The sequence below is a fragment of the Ursus americanus genome, chromosome 23 (genome assembly GCF_024610735.1).
Source record: "Ursus americanus isolate L20-20 chromosome 23, mUrsAme1.1.p, whole genome shotgun sequence".
Classification (NCBI taxonomy): Eukaryota; Metazoa; Chordata; class Mammalia; order Carnivora; family Ursidae; genus Ursus; species Ursus americanus.
The window spans coordinates 8,187,473-8,205,062 of record NC_142149.1 but is presented as its reverse complement, the minus strand read 5'-3'; the positions used below and the strand labels follow the sequence as shown (position 1 = coordinate 8,205,062).

Sequence of the window (17,590 nt, the reverse complement as noted above, 5' to 3'; positions counted from 1 at the left end):
AAAACACCCTGAGGAGCCCCAAAGTTCTGCTAACTTTCCTCTGGTTCCCTTCCCCTCCCGGGCAGCAGCCCTCCGCGCTGTCTCCCAGAGGGCCAGGAGGAGCCTTTTCCCCAGGGAGACGCGCGCAGCTAGCAGATTAATTGGCAGCAGCGGGTGAATCACACAGGGACTTCCTTCTTGTTGCCTGGCAACCGCATGCACTTGGCAGGGGGACATTAAACACAGAGGGGAATGTTGGGAGGCATTTGCAAAATAAAATAAAAAGCAAAACATACAACACCCCAGACTCATCCCAGCACGCAGACCCAGCCAAGGCGGCTGGTGGAGGAGGGGGTTAGGATGGGGTGCGGGGGGAGAGGAGGGAATCACTGTAGGGAAGGAAAATAAGGTTACGACAGAACCAGCCCAACAGAGCCTAACACTCCTGCCCTCCCTCCTCCAATAAACTCTGCTAGGTGTAGCATTTGTATTTGGCCGGAGACACGCCTCCACGAGCCTAGAGAAAGGCAAGAGGGGGCTCACAGATGCACAGACACCTAGAGATTTGCAAGGTGACCTAGAAACACGCAGCCCGGAGGGGTTGCAAAGCCTGCCGCCGGGTGACTGTACCTGCTGTTTATGCTTGTCCAGTGTGCATCGTGCCCAGGTGAAGTCACTCTGCCACCTCCAGGGCAGGATCCCCTTCCCCCACTCCTTTTCCACTTGAGTGTTTTCGTGCCCGTTGCCATGGCCACTGGCGCTGATTAGACAAACCTCCGACACACCGCCTTGCCCTTCAGAACCTGTCTCTGGCCTCTGAAAACTCCCGGGACAGAAGTGAAATGTACATAGCGTCTGTGTCGGGAACAGCCCATGGAAGCAAAACTGAGGACCAGGAAAGGGAGCACCGGAGCAAGAGAGCCTGTGGCTGGCTCACTGTTAGCCCCCAAAGACACCCACGTCCTAATCCAGGCAACCTGTGAATGTGACCCACGGTGGCAGAAGGGGTCTGATGTGCAGAGATGATCCTGGAAGACCCAGGTGGGCCCCAAGGGTCAGCACGAGGGTCCTTACAAGAGGGAGGTGGGGAGGAGAGACGACACAGGAGAGGGAGTGAAATGTGAAAATGCAGGCAGGAGTCTGGAGTGATTCAGGGAGGAATCGGAAACGCAGAGGTCTCCGGAAGCTGGAAAAGGCAAGGAAATGGATTCTTCCCTAGCACTTCCAGAAGGAACCAGCCCTGCGGGTACTTTGACTTTAGTCCAGCGGAATGAGCTTCCAGAATGTATGAGAATAAATTTGTGTTGTTTTAAGCCACGAAGTTTGTGGTAATTTTACAGCGGTCATAGGGAGCTAATCTTGTCCATCGGGCATACCACGCCTCTGTCTCCCGGTAGATCTACAGAAGAGGAGATCGCGGTGCGCATGCAGAGGTTCAGAAGGGACGGGGTCCCGCATTTGGCTTAGAAATGTTTAACAGACACCCTGCAGGCTCAGGAGGAAAAGCTCAGGTCCCTGAGAGCCACTGAGGCAAGCAGCAGCCCAGGCTTGGAAGCAGGTTCTCAAATTATACCATTTGTGACTGTCACTTGGGCTGGTGGCTTAATCTCTGCAAGTCTCAGTTCCATCGTCTGAAAAACAGAGATGATATTATTATCTGCCTTGCAGAGCTTTGAGGATTAAATGATACATTGCATGAAAAGCACACCACAGATGCCAAGTATACAGATACAAATGGTAACTCAGAAAGGATTAGGCATGGACATATGGGCAGAAGCTGTTAGCGGACTACTCCACCACAGTATCCTCCCTTTTCTACTTAGTAACATAACTCTGAGTTTTGGCTGGCACACTGTGGCCCAAAGCAAAAAGATTATGTTTCTCAGCCTTTCTTGTAGCTAGCTATGGCCATGTGACTAAGATCTGGCCAAAGAGATGTAGGTAAAAGTGTTGTGGGATCTCTGGGAAGTGTGTTCAAAAGGTGTTGGAAGGATGCCACTGTCTTCCCCTGTCTGCCTTTCCTACCTTCTGCTTTCAACGAGGACATGATGGCTGGTGCTCCAGCAGCCATTTTGGACCATGAGGGACATTGAAGGTGGGAGTCATGCACTAAGATGATCTAACAAGAAGATGGGAACCTGGGTCCCTGGTAACTCCAGAACCACCATATTAGCCTTGGATGGCCTTTCTCTGGATTTCTGTTATGCGGGAGAGAATGTTCTTAGTTATTAAGTCATTGCCATTTTAGAGTTTTCTAGTAACCATAATGGAGACAATATATCACAGATCTAGAAAAACAGGATTCATAGTCAGTCTAGGCTAGTGGTTCTCAAAGTGTAGCCCTGGACCGACAGCTTGAGCAAGCACCTGGGAACTTGTTAGAAATGCAAATTCTCAGGCCCCACCCCAGACTTACTGAATCTAAAACCCTGGGAGTGGAGCTCAGCAGTCTGTGTTTTAACAAGTTCTCCAGGTGGTTCTGGTACACTCAAGTGTGAGAACCACCATTCTAGAGCAAACTTTCTTAACTCTGGATGTAATGATATTTGGGGTTAGATAACTTCGTTATGGGGGGGGGGCTGTCCTATGCATTGCAAGATGCTTAGCAGCTTTCCTTGACCTCTACCCAGTAGATCCAGTAGCACTCTCCTCTCCGTGTGACCCTCCAAAGTGTCTCCGACATTGTAAGTGAGTAAGGGCTGGGAGGGGGGTCAGAAAAATAACTCCCAGTTGAGAAATGCTTTCTCTCGGTGGTGGTCCGTTCTTGACCTTGGCTGCACATTAGCACCACCTGGGACGCTTCTCAAAATTCCACTTTTCCCTCCAGACGGGTTAAATCAGAATCTATTAGGGCAGAACGAGGTGGCAGTTAAAGCTCTCCAGGTAATTCCAGTGTGAGGCCAATGCTGGGAGCCCCTGCATGCTGCAGAGGGCCAGCAGGCCCGGAGAAGAGACGGCTCCGAAAAGGGGAAGGTGACACCCCACAATCCTGACTATGGGAAGCCCACGAGATGCTTCCAAGCAGACACTATAAAAGCATGACTGCTGTCAGCCCAGCAACGGGCATCTTAGTGGCCAGATGGGGTGACTAGATGGGGAGGAATTCCTGGTGGCTGTGTCACCCCATTTCCCATCAGAACTGGGTGGACACCTTTCAGTGTCTCCCATGAATAACCACACAAAGACTCAGTTCCCTCCCCTAATAAACAGCACACAATGAACCGGCTCCCATGAGCTAGAAACATGAGCTCATTCAACAAAAAGAACCATCTTCATAAAGACAGTGGTACAGCAGTGGGACCTGTTTAGAAACGGGGAGCATTAATTCTTCTTCCAATGGGTAAACTCCCCAGGCACTGAAACCACAATCCTCCCACAAGGATGCACTCGGAGCAAGGCGAGATTTCCCATATATTGAACGCAGCCCTGCAAATCAGCTTGGCTGGGGCTTCGCACTGGGTTGGAGCAGGAGGGAAGGAAAGATTTCAAAGAGAAACCAGCAATGAAGAAAGGGAAAGGCAGGTTGGTGCTCTGGATCCTTGAAAAGAAAGATGAAGTCATGTGTAAATTGTCCCTCCTGCTGGGACTGTCTTTTCCTCCATTATTTTCCTCCCTTCCTGCCCTGCCTAAAATGCTGAGCCAAGCTCTTCCTGGGCCCAAACCATTAACTCCAGAATGTCACTGGAGGAGGTGGGTGGGGGGAGTGGAGAAAAGGAGGAGGAAGAGGAGAGGAGGTGAAGAGGAGAGGACAGGAGAAAGAGGAGGAGGGGGAAGAGTGAGAGAGAAGCTCACAGGGCCCTGACGTTCTTAGGTATCCCTTCATGGCAGCACCCAGATGAGCTGGCCTCTCCGTCCCCTGCCTACGTCTGCCCTGCTTGGCTAGCCGTCAGTCCTGCTTGGCTAGCCGAGATGCAAAGATGGGTCTGTAACTCTCAGAGGAAAAGCCCCCCCCACCCCATGGTGAGTCTCTTAGAGGCTAAGGCTCAGCGCGATGGAGCCCACCAGCACATTCCCGTCCTTTCTCGGAGGTCCTGCCTTCTGTTCTTTCAGTCCACTTCATGTGGCCGATTGGAACAAGGTAGAACTCCAATTGCTCTGTACCAGTGGTATGGAAGAGGCAAGGAAGGAACTCAGGTCCTTTTTTCTCTTCCGGGGGCCTTTTAACAGGTCCCTGGGCTACCAGTCCAAAGCGTGCAGGACTGGCTGCCGACACTGGCCATTTCTAGGGCTCCCCCATCCGTCTCCCTATACTACCGCCCTTCTTCAGACTCCAAATCTCTCTTTCACTTGACAAAACCCCTGGTTCTCTCCAGCCTGTAAACCTCGTGTGCAAATGTCCTGACTCGTAATTACAAATGTGTTAAAAAATAAACTTTAAAAAGCTTCCAGATGTTCTGTTTGTATGGTGGTGTTTCTCTGCTCCTGTCTCCAGAGGCCAATGCGTGATGTCCAACCTCCTGATTGCCCGGATGAAACAGGAGGCGGCCAAGAGGCACGGCCTGGGGGTAGGGGAGGAGGATGCCTCTTCCCGTGGGACCACTCTCAACCGATTGGTCCGTCAACCCTCCCCCTGCCAAGACGTGACCCTATGCTTCCCCTTCCTTCTTCCACCATCCCCCACGGCCCTCTCCTTCCATCCTCCTAGGTGAGACAGACATCCCTGAGGTTTGTTCCATGGAGTGCAGAGATTCCCCAAACGACCCCAAAAGAGCAAGCCGGAGGTTGCCAAACAATAGGCCTGCAGGCTTCGTGTCCTCAGAGGACCCACCTCATCGCTCCCTTGACATCCTCATACCAACTGCCTCTGACACAGAGTTGAGCATGCAATGACACAGTGCGTCCCTTACGTGGAAGGGGTGAAATCACTATCACCAGACATCGGAGCAGCTGGACCAGCCGGAACAGGGGAATGGTGTTCATGGCTGGTCAAGGCCCCTTGGAGCTCACGGCCTCTGATCTATGGAAAGGAAATTGCCAACGGGCAGCCTTGTGCACACACGGCCCCACACGCACCCTTCCCAGCACATACACACCTGAGGGCAGAGGATTCTTTGCACAAGGTGACGCCGGCTCCCTTTGATGCTCGCCGGATGTGTTCCCATTGGGTGAAACCCAGACCTCAATAAAACCGGGCATTATCAAGAAGCTGGTGGTTGGTGATTGCACCGGCCTGTTATCTCTGTGGCCCTGGGTGGGGCTGCTTTGTGGTTCTCCACTGAAAAGCATTAACTTCTAGGTGGATCAAAGACCCTTCCGAACCAACCAACCTGGGTCCCTTGTTTATCCACAGGAGACTGTTCCAAAAGATGGAGTTTAAAGATAATAGGGACCCCAGTCCAACACTCCCCTCTGTCCTCTCCTTATCATGTAGCCTGTCCCTCCGGGGCCACCCAATGGCCAATCACAAGGCCCTTCTCCTCTCCTTCTTCAGATGGCCCATTTAACAACGGCTAATAGGGGACTGGGCCAGAAAGTGTCCGGCTCTACTGTAACAATGGGGACCACGGGGACAGAGGGACACCTGCTTGGAGGCCATGCAGGAGCTCCTCTGTCCTCTGTGAATCAAGCCAGGGATGGGGTTCCACAGGACGACTGGTGGAACCCCTCTTTCCTCGGGAGGGATAAATGGACAGGTGCCCTCAGCGGGTCCCTGAAGTCCCTGTGGGACTCTACTGTCTACCCAGACGTGTTAGGGCCCGTGGCCAGCCTATAGTGAGGACACAGCGGGACCTCTGACTTGGCTGGATCTGGAACACCAAGTGCTGTCATGGGAGAGAAAGAGCACATGCATTCAAAGACTGTGGTGCGGGCAGGCTTCGGGGGCCCCGAATGTTCCTCCTCAGCACCTCGGAGGTCTGTCACGGGGCAGCTGGGGGCTCGCGCAGCAACCGTGTTTGCCGTCTGCGTGCGGAGCACCCCGCTTAGCGTCTGGCCCCGAGGAGGCACAGGAACGAACGAACGAACGACGGAACCGGTGAATCCTTGGCCACATACGCTAGTTACCTCGCGGGTGCGGGAGGGACGTGGGCCACAGACACTCCTTCCTACGGAGAGGGAAACAGTCAGGAAGCACATCTCACTGGAGACATCTCCACTTATAGGAACGGAGTCAAATCAAGGACCAAGTCCGGATCTCGGGCAAGTTCCCTCAATTCTCTCAAACCCACGTGTTAAACGGGAATAAGAGCAGCACCTCGCCCGCCGTAGGATTGTTGTGAGGACTGAGTGAAATAGGAAAGGCTCCCTAAGTCCATCTGTCACTATCATCGCATCTATCCCTATCTGTACTAAGAAATACATGAGCGCGTGTCCCAGGAAGGAAGGACGATGAGTCACCGCTTGGTTATTTTCCTGGTCCAGACCAGGCCTCACAGGTGTACAGGAACTCCAGACCTTTCTGATGTTACCTTTTTTTTTTTTCTTTTGTAATCAATAACTCTGTTCTGTAGCATTTAGATTCCTTCCATGCTCTTCCCTAAAATGTGTGGAGGGGTGTGCCTGGTACAGGCAGCAGGGAAGACAGCCCCTCTGAAAGAGCCCCCACCGTGAACGAGGCAGACCGAGCTGACAGGACGGGGCTGAGGCAAACCGGGACTCTAGCTTTGCTGTTCAATCTGGAAGCGCATGGATGTCCTTCGCCTCCAGCTCCTGGGTCCTGCCCTTGCTTCTCTCCTCCTTCCAACCTGTGTCCACTCCTCCTCGAGCCTCTGGACCGCCAGCTCTGTCCCCCTCTCACTGGAGACACTAGCGCCCGGACAGCCAGCTCAGGCCACCCCGACAGGAAAGGGGGCCTCCGGGGCCCGGGCCCAGCACTGCCCAGACGGCATGTGGCGCAGGTGCCAAGGGGACGGGGGACGTGGGGCCTCAGCACCCGCCCATCAGGACACGGCCAGGCTGTTACCCAAGGCTGCAGCTGGGCTCTCAGAGGCCGGAGGAGGTCAGGCAGCAAGTTCACAGGACAGGCCACCCACACGGCACATCAGGGCCTCTGGACTGTCCCCGGGGACAGCGCGGCTCCGGCCCTTGGCCCTGACTCGGAACACTCCACCATATGGCCTCCCTCAGGGAGGATGAGAGGAGGAAAAGAATAAACCAGGGGCAAGAGAGAGCCACACCTCCTTCTGGGCACCAGGGACCCTTCCCGGGCTTGGGGGAGGGGAGGCTGGAACTGTCCCCCCCGCAACAGGTCTGAGAAAAGCAGGAGGGCGTCACACAGGAAACCGGCAACTGTGACAGCAGTGTGCCCATGATGAGACGGGGTCTTCCTCTCTGTGCTCTGCATGCAGTCCCCAGAGAGCTCCCAGGGTTGGATCTGAACTTCAAACGGCCTGAACCTTGGGTTACTTCACACTTTTCTAATTAAAGACCCAAAACTGGATTTTCACGTTCGCAGAGACAGCTTTGACCAAAAGTGTAGGCAGTGGAACAAAACAGGAAGAGAAGTCTCTCTCTTGTTCCCGCTCCCTTCCCTCTCAAAGTACAGGGCGAGCGATGGGGTGGGGTGGGGGGCACGAGGGGGCAAACAAAATCTTGGCAGCCTGGCCCTCTCGGTCCCCTGGAGCCTGCCTGTGTTCTGTTGAAAGCTTTTCTCTTTCCTTTGGTCCTGCAGACACCAGTTGGCTGGTCACTGGTTGGGGCAGGGGTGGGGGTGGAGGGGAGCTGGGTGAGGCTCTGAGAAAAGAGAAGAAAGAGGTGAAGAACGGATTCTGCGGCGCAGCTGTGGAGGAAAGAGCCTGCATGCCTCACCTGGGCGGAAGGCAGCCTTCCCAGGTTCCTGGGCATGCTGGGACTTGCTGGAAACCAGAGCCCTGGCTGGCAGATCGAGGGTGGACAGTGGAACCAGAATTCAAAGGGGCAGCCGGAGGAGGGGGGGCCCCATGGGGGAAGAGGGGGAGGCTTCAGTGAATCATATAAATTAGAGACAGAAAGGATGTCAGGCCACCTTCACTTCCTTCCTCTCCTAATGTGAATTATCTCATTAGCCCCGAGCTTCCCAGAGGCTGACTCTAAATGATTCCTGTAATGGGGAGTTCAGTCCCCAGCCTCCCTATGGGGTCGGACTCCTAGGAGGGCTTCGAAGGGCTCTTAAAGGGCCAGCAGCAAACCACGCCAGTCAACCTATGCGACACGAAGCACCTTCTCCAGGCTCTTCACACAACATGAGTCGGACCCTTGCGCCCCGTGTTTCCACTTACAGGAATTTACTGTGAGAAAACAGTAATGGACATTGGGACAGGCTCGTCAACGACACCCCCTTTTCCCAAAAAATGAGAGTCACCGTTCTAATCCCTGGCACCTGTAAATGTCACCTTACATGAAAAAAGGGACGTGGCAGGTGAGATTAAGTTAAGGGTCTTGAAATGGGGAGAGGATCCTGGATTACCCAGATGGGCCCTAAATGCCACCACAAAGGTCCTTATCAGGGGGAGGCAGACGGAGGCCTGAGGACAGAGAGAAGGACGGACATGAACACAGAGGCAGAGGCTGGCGTGATGTGGCCACAAGCCAAGGAGCATGGCGGCCTCCAGAGGCTGCAGGAGGCCAGGAGAAACTCTTCCCTGGAGGCTCCAGGAGGAACTGGCTCTACCCACAACTTGATTTTAGTCCCATAAGACTCATTTCAGACTTCCGGCTGCCAGAACTGTAAGAGAGTACATTTGTGGTTTGGGGTTTTTTTTTGTTTTTTTCCTTTTTAAGAGAGAGAGCGCACGTGTGCTAGCAGGACAGTGGGGGGAGGGGCAAGGGGAGAGGGAGAGAGAGAATCTCAAGCAGCGTCCACACCCAGCATGTGAGCCCGAGGGACTTGAATGACCCTGACATCATGACCTGAGCCAAAAATCGAGAGTCGGACGCTTAACCAACAGAGGCACCCAGGCGCCTTACATTTGTGTTGTTTTAAACCCCCGCCCCCGTTGGTGGTGACAGCAGCCCCCCGAAACTAGGACAGATATGAACCAAGTTCTTGCTACCAGGATGGTCTTCAGAGCCCTTCACAGCAAAAGAGAAAATGTGGGAAACATCAAAGAACTGTTCAAAAATACCTACGCCGTGGGTCCTACGATGAAATACTATACAACCATAAAAACACTGAAATATTTAAAAAAAAAAATAAGGGATGGCTATATAATGGAATATGGATCCTTAATATTTCCCTTGCCTTTTATAAAATGTAACAGTAAGCACCTTATAACTACCTCTGTCACCCTACACATCACAGTTTGGCAGAGAGAGTCGAATCCCGGGTCAGGACCTTTCTGGGCTGTGAAGACTGCCCCCTAGCAGAAGGGCTCTGCTCCACACCCACCTCGGCCTGGCATCGCGGGCCAGCGGGCCTGCAGGCTCTCCTAACGCACGAACCAGTCCTGTCTCCCTACACGCAGTCTGGTCCCCTGGGCTCCTCCCCTCAAGCCTGGTCCCCTGACCCACCACAGAGCACGTTCTTGTCTGCTTCATATGCTTACGCTGAGGCCGCCATAACCAATGACTACAGTCTGGCGGCAAAATGCAACAGACACTCCTGTTCTCCTAGTTCAGGAGGACAGAAGTCCAAAATCAGGGTGTGGGCAGGGCTGGTTCCTTTCAGAGGCTGGGAGGGGGAACCCATTCCAGGCATGTGTCCCAGCAGCTGCTGGCTGCCCGCCGTCCTTGGCCTGTGGACGCTTCCCTTCAATTTCTGTTCCCATCTGGAGATCCCCATCCTCTCTGTGTCTCTCTGTCCCCCCCCACCCAGGACTTGTCAGTGGGTCCTTCGCGAATTGTATCTGCAGAGACCCTATTTGCAAACACAAGGTCATATTGGAGGTTCTGGGTGGCCGTGACTTCTGGGGGATGCTCTTTCATGCACTGCAGACGGCCTTCATCACTCTCTCTCCTCCAGCTTCCTTTACTTCAGGTCTCAGCAATTCCACAAGGTCTTCTTGGATCCTTCCCGGTCCCTTTTGGAAGAACCCAGAGGCAGACAAAGTCTCCTGAAATGACGAGGGCGGGTAGCCTCAGGAGAGATGGAATTCTCCACTGTGCAAGGGTTCCCGCAGAGAACACCTCTCCGGAGAGACTCAGAGATTCTGGTCTGGACGGGAGAGGGAATGAGATGGTCAGGGAAGAGGCTGGCTTTATGAGAGCAAGGACACCCAACCCACTTGGCACGGTGCTGGGCAAGGAGAAGGCGCTCACCAGATGTTTACTGCCCCACCAGAGAGGCCCCCGCAAACCTCAACGTTCCTCCTTTCAATGAACGTGTGGAACATTTTGGAACAAAACAAAGAATTTGACGATTTGTACATTCAACGACTATTTGTGGAGGGCCTCCTTGGTAAACCGCCTACGAGACACAATCCGACGTTTCTATATGCCTCTCTTTTCTTTCAGGGCAAGATGGTGACAGACCACATGGCCAGAGACACCTAAATCAGCACCTCCATGATTATGTGGACTGAGACTCAGCACCCTCAGAGTTTCTATATGGGCAGGTGGTGGGTTCCTCAGGGAAGCCTAACAGATAAGGCCCTTGCTCCTTCTCGGCGCACTGGGGCAGGGAGAGAAGGCAGAGGAGCGTTCCCTCAGCAGCCAAGGGCAGGCTGTCTGCTCCTGCTGCAGCCCAGACAAAGCACGCCTACCAGGTGGGGATGTATCAGCTGTGGGAGGCCCAAGGAGTTCTAAGCCACCCTCCCAGGGGAGCGCAGACCTCAGGCCCTGCTGGGCTGCGAATCACCGTCAATACCGCGGTGCCTCGCCCCCGATCTGGGTGGCCCTTAGCCACTCCCGAAGCCTCACCACATTGCTCAGTGATCTCAGCTGGCCTCACACAGACCCTGTCGAATAAGCAGGACAAGTGATGTTATTCTACCCACTTTACAGATGGGGAAACTGCCCGAGTGCTCAATGACTTGCTCGGGGCCACCCAGGGAGTCTGTGTCCCGGGCAGCAGCCCGGCACGCTCCTTCCGCAGCCCAGGCAGGCCAATGGCGCCCCCACCGCCCCCGTACTGCCCATGAGTACTTCAGGGCTTTACACAGGAGACAACGAATATCAGGGGGTGGCTCTTCCCTCTGGGCGCTGGGCTGCTTTTTTGAGACACTGGGGAGCATGACTTCCTACAACTCCCACCTCTTCCTGTTCCATCCACCTTCCCCCTCCTGCTTGACGGCTGGAAGTGGGAGGGCAGGGGCAGGGGCAGGCAGGACTTGTGTCTGGGCTGGGCCTTTCCCAAGAGCCGCGAAGCATGCCTTCTGGGATCCGGAAGGAGAAGCTCTCATGCACACATGTCCTTTTCCAGGCATGGAGAAAGAAAGGGGACAAGCAGAGGTGACCTGGAGGCCTAGCTCAGCTCTTGAAGCTTTGCTGACCTGACCATAGAGGTCCTCGAAAATGACCCTCTATTGCACCAAGCTGTCTCAAGCAGCCCCAGGAAGCGGCTGGGTGACTTCAGAGAAGGACAGAGCAAGAAGAACACTACCCTCTTCTGGGGTCACAGGTCAGTGGGGCAGGAGCTAATGATCCTTGGGTCAGGCCTCCAGAGGAGGAGACAGGGTTCCTGTGCTGCAGCCCCCGGCATGACGAACCCACATCACCCCAAGGCATGCACGGCCGAGCTGACGGACACCCAGAAACCAGGACTCTACAGGAACCCCTCAGGGCAGGGCAGGGCAGGGCAGGGCAAGGCCAGCCCCATCCACAGCCTGCGCCGCCCAGAATGCCCAGGCTGGCTCCTGCGACCTGATCTTCCAGCCAAGGCTTCCCCTTACCAAGCCATTTCTCCGTCCCCTTCCTTGTCCCGTGTGGAGTTTGTCATCCTCAAAGCACCTTGGAGGACATGGTACAACCCCGAGCTGCAGGGGCTCCTCTGCCCTCGGGTTCAGGCTGGAGAGGAGCCCTAAGAAGGTGAGTGCATGGTGTGCAGGCCGTGGAAAGCCCAGCTGCCTCCAGCAATCTAGGGCAGCGTCCGGTTCCCATGACACTCTTACTGGCAGCGTTAATAGCTAACCACGTCCCAGACAGGTGCTGGCGGCCTGGCCTTAGGAGATCTCGTTCAGGGTTGACAGTGAGTCACTTCCCTTTTACAGTTTGCTAGCAGACTGAGTCACCCAGAGGCCGAGCCTTCCACACAAGTTCTCACACCTGGGCCAAGTCACATTCGTGCCCATGCCTTCGACCCCCTACTCTCCAGTCAGCTGGGCCCTGTGAAGCCAACCCTCACAGGCCGAGGCCACAAAGCATCCCCGTGACCCAGCCTCTGCCCCGCCCCCGCCCCCACCCACTCCCTCAGCAGGGACAGTGACCCCGGGGCCAGAGGAGTCTGGAGAGATGTCTGAGAGATGGGTGCCTGACAGGTGGTCCCCTGGGCCCGATACTGGGTTAGGTCTCGGTCACCTTGGACCTTTACCCTAAAGAGCTACCTTCCCAGCCCTCCGCAGGCAAACACAGGAAGACTAGATGTGGAAAGTTCTAGACGAGGAACCAAAGGACAAAACTGTGAAGCCACGTTAGCTCCATCACTCTGGGGAAGGACGGAGGCTGTGTGGTGGTAAACTGAGTCCCATGACTTCCACATGCTCTCTGTGTGCTGTGTCAGGCGAGAGGCAGGCCTGGCCTGGCAGGACCGGGACCAGGTTCCACGTGCTCTGGAGACACATATTAAATAAACCTCGCCTGGGAGAACAAACCATCAGGGAACCCTTCCTTCCCCCACTCTTGTATGGTATTTTCCTACAAAAAGGTTTTTTATTGAAAAGAGAAAGAGAGAAAAAAATATGAAAAATTAAAAAAAAAAAAAAGGAGGGGGAAAAAAAAACAAAAACAAAAAAACAAAACTGAAAACCTCACTGAAATAGTTTGGGGATTTACTTTTTTTTAATCCCCAGAAAGTCCCTCCTGCTACCTGGTTTCTAAAACAGACGATAAACACAGATGACATCAGGTTGGACAGCGCTGGGCGTCTCACCGCCAGGGGCTCCCGGCAGGTGTGAGACTGACAGGCTGAGAAGAGATGACACTATTTCTATCATCAGAAGATGGAAAGCGAGGGGGTGGGGAAGGACAGGAGAGGCCGCGCGCCGGGTGTGGCGGGAAACGTGACACGCTGCCAGCCGCTGGCCTTTTGGGTGAACTCCCCTTGTCTGGATGGGGCGACAGGGAGCTCCCTGGGGGCGGGCGGCTGCGTGTCCCCCACCTTTCAGGTATCAGAGTGCAATCTGTCCATGGGGCTCAGAAAGCACGGTTGACTGCTGTGTGCCCCACGGAGCCCCCCGGACTTTCCAGACTGAATTTTGAAATCGGCTTTGGCAGCAGTGGCCTCGGCATGGCCTCGCAGGGCGTGAGGGGCTTTCTCCGCTACACACGTCCTGCACATCGTGTCCGGGGATGCGGCCGGCCAAGCTGCGTCCCCAGTGCCGGGGGGACAGATGCCAGAGGGGAGAGAGGCTCCACCCCCGGTGGCTGGCTCAGGGAGACCAAGTGAGTCATCGGGCCCGAGCGGTGACCATGATGTCCCAGGGTGAAGTGGGAGGCCTGGGGACGGAGCCCGCTGCACAGACGCGAGCCACGGTGACTCACATTTGGACCCGGAGGGGAAGTTCCATCTGCGAGTCCTCTGGATGGCTCTCGTCCCCCGGGTGAGGTCATCCCTGCTGCCGCTCAGAACTGGGACTTGCTTCTTTCCCCCAGAGCCCCGGCGTTTCACTCTCAATTATGGTTATGGCAGAAATCCTCATCTCGGCCGCAGCACCTCTCCCTACCCACCACACACACATGATGGATGGACCTGAGGGGACAGCGTGTCTTCCCTGGTGTCAGGCTTTTTCATCTGTTAAAAAAAAAAGTTCTTCCTCCTGATGATCTCATACAGGAGCCTCGGGGACCAAGAGGCAGGGCTGTGATGGGCCTTGGGAAGGAAGTACGCTAAGCCAGCGCCAGTCGGGACCGCCGTGTTGTTACTGTTCATGACTACGGCCATGCGGGCCCAGCCGTCGGGCCACCGTCTTCCTCCATGTCCCCGGGGGCCAACGGTCTGGAAGTAGAGGAGAGCACGGCCGTGGGTAGAAAGTCCCAGCAGGGTCGGTGCCGAGGAGCTCGGCAGAGTCATTCAGAAATACGCTTGAGCTTGGGAGAAATACGCAGGTGAAGACTTCACCCCGCTCATCGTCTTTTCCTTTCTCCAAGCGTGTACGACAGAGCATGGACACACTTCTAAGGCTTTACTGGGGAGAAGGAGGTCCTGGCCTCGGGCCTCAGCTGGTTCCTCTGCCATATGCACAGGTGACAGTGACGTCCCTGGACACAAGCGCGAGGTGTGTACCCTGATGGGCGTAAGTTTTCGGTGCACTTAAAATCACAGGACATTAGCTAACAACCACCAAGACCAGGTCCTCATGGAAGCATTCTAAGGAAGACGCCCCACCTGGATGGTCACTGCGACCGCAGGACAGGAAGGACTAACGGCGCATGAGAACATTCCTGCAGCTGTGAGGCTCCCTGTCATCAGAGGGAGAGGAAGATGAGGCGAAGGCAGGGAGGCTGCAGGGCAACGGGGACAGCCCCCCAGAGGAATGGCTCGAGCTGCGTCCCTGAGGGTAGCCTGCTCCCCCCCCCCCGCACTCCCTATCCCACAACTAGAACGGGAAAACGAGGGCCTCCGGGCTCCCTCCTCCCATAACTTCCCCCCTTCCCTTCTGTTTCCTCTTTCACTTCTCTTCCTTGCTGCTGACCCCGCAGCAGGCCCGTGACACTTGGTGGCTCTGCAGGAGACAAACCCATGTGGGAAGCCACGACCCCCGTGCAAGAGGCTATCCTACATCAGGTGATCACAGCTGTTGAGAATCACCCCCTGAGGAATGGCCTGGAAGCTTCTCCGCTCACCCCTACTGTAAATGCCATTCCGTTGTCATACACATGGGATCAGGCAGGACAAACAGGCACCTCAATGCCCCTTCCGTGCGTGCCATCGTCCCTCCACTGCTCCGCTCCTCTCGGTCTCCATACCAGCCCCCAGTTAAGTGCGACCACAGCACACTTGTCTCAGAATCCTGCTCCCAGTTCCCTCAGTGGGAAAGCCTGATGCTCTCCCCCATCCCTCCAGGCTCTCCCTGGCCTGGGCCTCATTCGAACCCCTCCTGTGTCCTGTCCTCAGCCTGAATGTCGCTGTTGCCTCTGCAGAACACTCTTCCCCAGGGTGTTCACGGGCTGGCTCCTACAAGCCTGTGCTCAGGGGTCACCGCAGGGAGGTGCCTGCCCTCCCCTCCCTGCCCTGCACACCCGGCCTGCCTTTCCTGCCCCCACACCTGCTGTTTGGCGCCACACTATCACCTTATGTACAAGCTAATTAACATATTTACTATTTTACAGTTTATCATCCACCCTCCCCCTCACAAGAAGGCCAGTCCCAAGGCAGCAAGATGGTGTCCTCTGCCTAGAACAGTCCTGGCACAGTGGGCCTCCAATAATGCTCTGTTAGGCCATTCCCGAGGGTGCAACGGGCCGTGTATCTTAGGGAATGAACTGCTATTCACGCTGCGGTCACCTGGGGGGGGGGGGTGGGCAAGGCGGAGGGTGCTGTATTCACAAAGGCCATGTCCACAATTGGCCTGGAAATTCCCCTGGAGTGCCTCAGTCACACCCCCGCCCCAACTCACACACAGCCCTCCAGTCACTGCAGCACACCCAGCTGCTAAGGAACCCCTTCGCCAGCGGACTCCCCCCCAAGCCCACCCATGATCCATACCATCATCTGAGCGCCTTGTCTCTGCAGAAAACATGCAGGGAGAGAGGGACGGGGTGGAAGAAACACCCAAGTAATAGAAAACCAGCCCCCTCCCCCCCCGACTGCTGTCAAGGCACGGGGGGGGGGGGGGAGGCGACGGGGAGCTGATGTTCCAGCTGAAGGAGCCCCTGTGGCTGTGGGGTTTTGAGGAGGTGAGCACACAGACGGCGACCTGGCAAGGAGCCAGGAGGTGAGCACAGAGGCAGGGTGTAGAAATATTCCAGGGTTGGGGGGGCGGATACAAAGCAGGTCAGTTTGGCTGTGAGGATCCGAATTTGGGTGGGAAGTGGTAGCAATTAAGGTTAAGTGTCCGGTGAGATCCGGTTGCCGGGATAACCAGTAGGGAACCACGACAAGGTTGCTTTTTGGTTTTGTTTTGCCTTTTTCTTTTTTTTAAATCAGAAATGGCATGATGAATACTGGGTTTAAGAAAGAAGTTTAGAGAAGACACAGGTAGGATTATTTTGGGAAAGAAAGACTGGAAATCCAAAGGTCTGAGCCTCTCCTGAGGATCCCAGCTTGTGCTACCAAAGTCAAGATCAGCGGGGTGGCTGGGAGAAGGCAGGGGAAGGATCAAATCTGAAAACTGCCATGGAGCGATTGCCAGTATTTAGTGTTCTAAGGGATGGAAGCGTTAGCACTGTTGGATATCTTCCTTCTGCCTGATGCATGCAGAATAAGATACATAAGGAAGGGAAGAGACAAAGCACCTGTCATGGTCTAGACTTTTATAAGTATTCACTGTATTATCTCATGTAACTCACGACCTCCCCTGAGGACAAGGTATCAGCACCACCATCTTCCAGGTGAGGAAACAGAGGCTTAATAATTCACCCAAGATCCTATCCAGAGCTAATGAGGTAAAAACCCTGTTGACACTGTGTGCTTAATCCATCCCAGGGACTATGCAGGCACTTTACTCTGAATCCCCTCATCTCACGCCACAACATGGCAGGGATGGCTCTTTCATCATCCCCATTTTACAGATGGGAAAACCTAGGGCTAGGGAAGTGAAGGTCAGTGGCCTAGAGAAAGAGGCAGTGAGAAAAGGCAACCCCGGGTAAGGAAGCGTTCCTCTGCTTCCTCATCTGTAGGTTGGGTATGACACGCTCACCGCTGGCATCGTGAGAGGTGAGAACGAGTTCACCCAGGTAGACGCCGTGAGAACCCAGCCCGCCTGGAACGCACTGCAATGACTGGTCGTGTTTATTAACCTGTGTCTCTGGACCTTCTCCGACAGCTAACTGCAAGGCTCCCGCCTGCCAGTCAGCCCTCTGGGCGAGCGCTCGGGGGCAGGTGCAGCAGGGATGTCTGGGAAAAGGAGGTTTGCTGCGAAGGAGTAGAAACCCCCAGAGCAAGAGGAGCTGCAGGGGTGTGGCTCTGCTCTGATTACCACCCGCCACTCACCTTCTTTCTTGTCCTTCTTTCTTGGTTCTGGAGCAGCTCCCCAGGTCAGCCTCAAACCTCTGATTTCCCCTAGAAGAAGAAAAAGGGAGAGTTACACCCGGAAACAGGATAGTAAAACTCATCTTCAACTTAAAATACAGAGGGAGTGGTCTCTGAATGCCAGGACGCCTCCCAAGGACATAGGAGTCTAATAATTGTTCACTCCTCAACATAGACTAAAACTACATTCATTCTGAATAAAGGCGAAAATCCATTTCCTCTGTCAGTCACAGACATGGCAAACTGGAAGGATACTTTCAAAGAAATACAGGGGATCATTCTAATAACTAGAACTACAATAAAAGGAAATAAATATTACATTGGATAGCAAGTTTTTTTTCAAGTTAAAACTTAAATTTACAGTGGACCTATACCAAAAAAAATAATAATCTATTGCCAAAGTCCTGAGTT

The 17,590-nt window shown here is 54.6% G+C and overlaps 1 long non-coding RNA gene across 1 annotated transcript in view; it reads right to left on the bottom strand.

The window, feature by feature from the left end:
- Positions 1-17,590, bottom strand: part of LOC123802917 (uncharacterized) — a 142,659-nt gene that overhangs the window by 1,481 nt on the left and 123,588 nt on the right. Inside the window, exon 2 of the long non-coding RNA XR_006782695.2 lies at positions 17,141-17,209. This is a non-coding gene — a long non-coding RNA (uncharacterized LOC123802917). The remainder of the gene's footprint in view (positions 1-17,140; positions 17,210-17,590) is intronic.